The 5,248-nt window shown below is 39.0% G+C and overlaps 2 long non-coding RNA genes across 2 annotated transcripts in view; both read left to right on the top strand.

Moving 5' to 3' along the window:
* The window catches only part of LOC109527404 (uncharacterized), a 21,702-nt gene that overhangs the window by 10,285 nt on the left and 6,169 nt on the right, over window positions 1-5,248 (top strand). The window lies entirely within an intron of this gene.
* Window positions 261-2,154, top strand: LOC109527392 (uncharacterized). The gene is made up of 3 exons (XR_002170517.1): window positions 261-281; window positions 365-488; window positions 1,581-2,154. It is a non-coding gene; the product is annotated as an uncharacterized LOC109527392 (long non-coding RNA).

Genomic DNA, 5,248 nt, shown 5'->3' with positions numbered 1-5,248 from the left:
GCCGGCCCCCCCCCACAATGAAGCAGCCGAGCGCCGTCAAGGTGTCAATCAATAAAGTGATCTTTTTTTTTTTTTTACCTCAAGTGGGGTGCAGTCCTACTGAATTTTAACATCTGAAGATCTTTTGAAGCATTGACAAGGTTGTATGCGTTCAGGCGATGGGATGGTGTCCTTGGAAGAGAAATGTGATGGCAACGGGTGGAGGGTGGGAAGACGGAAAGCTTCGAATTTGGGACACCGAGTTGGCCCGTTGTGTCCGGTCTGCTGACACCAACTCACAGGTGCATTGACACTCTGAGCATCACTGAAGCGCTGACACTATGACGTTACGCACCGTTGACTCTTGGAACAACTCTGATTGCAGATCTGCTCACTTAACTGGGTGGAGGCCACCAGAATCCTGGTGACCGGGCATGGGCGCCCCCATAACAGCGCCATTTGTTGGGATTGGAATTTCCCCTCACTCAGGCCTCTTTTGCACCTTTCAGGTAAAAGAACAATTCATTCAGCAGTCTATTTTCCCTGGGGTTCGATTGAACCACTTTTTACACCAAATAATACTCAAAAAGTATATATGATACAAGGGCGGTGTATGAATCCGTGGTCACTTGACTAGAGATGCGAGTATGCCATTTAAAATGAACACCAAATGAGAATTTTCGAATTCGAGTCAGAATGGGTCAAAACGTCGGCGCGTCACAGGGGAATGTTGAATGGTCACACGTGCGTTTGGATATTCGTGACATAGTGTATGTAGGAGTGTCACGTGCGTCGTGAGAAAAGCACGCTATTTTCGAGTGGGACACCCGGAATCGTTTGTGCTGTTTATGAAAAATTATGCTGGCTAATGAACATTAAATTCAATTGTTAAGCAGTTAGTCAATAAAGCCCAGCTAGGAAGCATATCAATTATCTTTGTCTTTGTTTCTTCACTGCTGGCCTCTCACACCATCACAGCAGCATATGGAGAATCGATAGGTTAGCTTAGGGCTATGTAGCTGGTACATCACAATACAGATTAAAGCAAGAAAAAAAACACCATGGATTGTATCCTTGGCCAGGGTACGATGAGGCATTGTGGAAGATGAATCAAGCTATTTTCAACTATAAAGGACAACCTTTTCCATAGGTTAACGCTGCTGGGTCAACACACTTCTGTTCACTCTGGTTCAGTAAATGAATATGTATTAAATAAGTGAGTAAGTGAAGCTTTACAAAGCGCTTTGGGCACAATATTGTCGATAAAGTGCTATAGAATTTTGCAATCATTTTGCATACCACAAGAGGGTGCCAGCATACTGCTAGTGGCTAACGGTGAGTCATTATTTTAAAAATCTGCTCCAAATGATCTTATCACTACGTCTCGTTCGCCATCTTATCAAGGTTCTGTAAATAGTGACGCTTGTTATGAGGTCACATTTTTCAACATTTGGAATCCAGACCTCTACCATGTAGCTTTCCGACAAGGTATTTTAATTATGACATATTTAAAATGCTCGCCAGTCGGAGCTCTCAAAGTTTCCCTTGAATGTCGCCATGAGTTTATATATATTTTTTTTTTTGCTTTTTTTTTTTTCCAGGTCATTCAAGTCGTATTCTGCACGTGTCCTTGAACAAGGTCGGGAGCCAGCTCTTCACTGCAGGTGCCGATCAGCGTCTTCATGTGTGGAACATGCCATTTCCCACATCTCAGCATTGTTAAGAACGTACGCTTAAAACATGCGGTCAACACATCACCATTGCTGCAACGCGGCAAATGCACAGTTCTCGTTCACACTTGCAGTCCACTGACAAAACCACCTTTGTGGCAAAAGACTCGCAGACTTCTAGCCCCTGAGAACCACCTTTTATTTTAACTATTAGTAGTAAATAAATAAATGCATCGGTGAAAATCTTAAATGGCTGATCAAGTGTGTTTACTGTATATAGCATTCTGGTTTGGTTCCCATAAAACAAACTTTCTTGATATTCATTTTGCGATATGTTAGTGTCGTGTTACCCGATTAACGGTTTACCACTGAATGGGAGTTTAAAGGTCTCCTCTTCTTTCAATTTACCGACCTCAAGAGGAAGCTGTGTCTCACTTGTGGGTGAGAAAACCACAAGAAAAACACAGTCATGAAGACTTCCTTTGAAAAATAGGACAGCGTTAATGAAAAAAAAAACCACACATACACATAAAAGAAAGACTACTTGTCATTTATTATTTTTGTAAAGTAGAATTTCTTCTTGATTACATCACTGATGAAGTTTGTCATTGTGTGCAGCACACAGGTCACAATTTTAATTGGAGCCCTCTTCACCCCGTGAAAACACAATACAAGTTCCACGATGGAGATTACAGAAAGTACGAAAAAAATAAGTGCTAGAAAAACTAATTTACACCCCCCTCTAAATTCTGCTGTCATTTATCGAAGAAACACAAAGGAAGATAGCCTATGGGATAAACTGTGATGATCCGTGCATCAAATTGAAGATGCCGACTGCAACACTTGCTGCCATTTACATTAGATTAGAAGGTTACATAATCCAAGCCAGTGCTGTCATCATTAATTTATTTTATTGATGATATCAAGAATTCAGTTTTGCAATGAGAGACGTTGATACTTTCGGCCTTTTTGTGTAAAATATTGAATCATAGCTGAGGTGCATACTATATAATGCAACACGTGTCTTGGTAAACTAAACAAAATTATTAATAAAATACAATGTTTTATTTTGGACATTTTACGCCAAAGGAAAAAAATGTGACTAAATGCTGTACATCTTTGCAACCCGAGTCACTGTGTCAGATTTTCATTTACCGGTACATCAGTTTCGGTTTCCCATTGAATGTGCATTGAGGTTCATGACTGGTTGACTCCTCTGGGGTAAGAGGTAAAAGAACAAACCCAAAATAAAAGATTAGTCTATATTTCTATTTGGACTTTCTTAGTAAACTTGTTTCGATCCAGGTCAACACGGAATTTTTGAAGACCAGTATTTGTTTCCAAATCTTTTAATTATATTTCAATCCCACACTGTTCAACAACGTGATAGCAAGAAAACAAAAGAAAATTTAATGTAAGATCAAGTTAAATGCTGTTGTTGTTCTTGTTCGTGTTTTTTTAACGATCTTGCTTTAAAATTGTGAATAAACAAATAAATAAATTGCGCTTACGTTTGTTCATTGGAGCCAAACACAGTTACTTCAACTCAAGTGAGTAGGTCTCCACATCCTCAACTGGTCGAGGCTTGCTCTGGTCTAGGGTGTCAAACATACGGCCCACGGGCCGGAATTGGCCCCCAAGGAGGTACGATCAGGTCCGCAGGATCATTTAAAAGTGAAAAAAATAATAAAAGACACAGAATGAATATGTTTAATAATGTGCAATTCATGGAATATCCGCGAGGGGACACACGGTTTTGATAAGAGTAGAAGACAACATTGTTTTGATCAGAGAACAAGACAATCGCAGTCTCAGTCTGTCACTGAGACAGACCCGACACAGCAGACGCTATCATTTATTCTTTACACATTTAATAGGACTCTCCTTGTTACATTTTGTTGTTACGTTTGTAGGGTGTAGGCAGGGATTAAATTGAGATTTTATTTGCCCATGTGTAAATGTTTTAAAAATTCCTTTCTTTATGAATCTCGTTTAATCTTGAAATGCATGACTATAAATTTTAAATACCAATTACTTTTCAAAGTTTTGTGCCTTTGTACAATCAGTGGGATCAGTTGCAATGCATATATGTGAATGATAAAAGTAAATTGTACATTTGTCTAAGGAAATCGAAGGTGCTTCATGAAATGTTTTGTAAAAGATATGTTCATTACATTTCAACATTTTCCGAAAGGTCTTGTGCTTCTTTAGACCAAAACAAAGGAAAGACATATTATTTTAGTTATTTATAGCAGAGTATGGGATAATTTTAATGGTCCGGCCCACTTGACATCTTCCTAGGCCGTATGCGGCCCACAGTGTGAAATGAGTCTGACACCCCTGCTCTCGTCGGTTATGCACAGTACAGTATGTTGCTGGGCTTCTTCGACACATTGCAATCGATAGAAGGATATTATACAGACTCTTAAACATCAGTGTGTTCGGGATATGTGTGATAAAACAACATTCTGTACATTGGCGCGATAAAGGCTCAGTTGTCTTTGTGTCCGCCTTAGTTTGTATTTTTTGTTCAATACATTTTGTTCAGTCCACCCTGCCTCCATGCTTTTTGGGGTGCTACGTGACCACTTTGCAAAACCCTTCAAAGAATGACCCGAGCTCGACAGGTCGGGCAAAAAAAAGGAACTATGCAAATTAGGCTGTTTTGGAATAAAAAAAGAAAATCAATATAATACATGGATCAGGGAACTAAAAGGGAAAATACTCTAACATAATCATTAAATTATTTTCTTTCTTTCTTTCTTTTTTAATGCTGCCTTCCCTGACCCCACGTCCCTGTAGTGAATCACTGATGTGTCTTATGGCATCAAGACATATTTTTCTTCCACGCAAGAATTGTCACAAACCGAGATGAGGGACTCATGTCTTTGCATCCCCCAAGAGAGGATAAAAGGTGTGAACCAAAGTGGTCTAAGAAGAAGGCAAAATGTTGTTGAGTGGCTTTCTTTCTGCAGCGGCTCTCCTCATGGTTGCGCCAAGTGAGTAAAACCCTTTGTGATTGATTGATTGATGATTGATGATTATTGATAAGTTGATTTTTTTTTATTTTTTAATTTTTTTGTTACGATGTTTGATTTTTACAGACGATGCAACTGAGATTATCGGCGGAAAAGAAGTCAAGCCCCACTCGTTGCCTTACATGGCGCTGCTCACGATAGAGATCCCGGACTGTGGGGGTGTTCTCATCAATCCACAATGGGTTCTCACTGCTGCCCACTGTCATGAGTAAGTCATGTGCTGATGATTTCATGTGAAGAATAGCATAACATACATTTCCCCCAAAAAATGTGAAAAGAAAAAAAAATTCTCAATTATTGTTAATGTAAAAAATATCATTCAATATTTATTTTTATGATAAAATATATTATTTTATTATTTTTATTGTATATGTAATATATAGTTTCCATAGTATTTTATTGATTATTACTTTTAATTATTATTATATGTTGTTATTATGACATTTAAAAATCACTATCAATGACAAGGCTTCATGAGGCTCGCGGGCGTGCTGGAGCCTTTCCCAGCCGTCTTCGAGTAGTCGGCGGCGTATAACCTGAACTGGTTGCCAGGCAATTATC

Source organism: Hippocampus comes, unplaced genomic scaffold (genome assembly GCF_001891065.2).
Source record: "Hippocampus comes isolate QL1 unplaced genomic scaffold, H_comes_QL1_v1.1 scaffold155, whole genome shotgun sequence".
Lineage (NCBI taxonomy): Eukaryota > Metazoa > Chordata > Actinopteri > Syngnathiformes > Syngnathidae > Hippocampus > Hippocampus comes.
The sequence above is the reverse complement of the archived record's forward strand: the minus strand, read 5'-3'. Positions and strand labels throughout refer to the sequence as shown.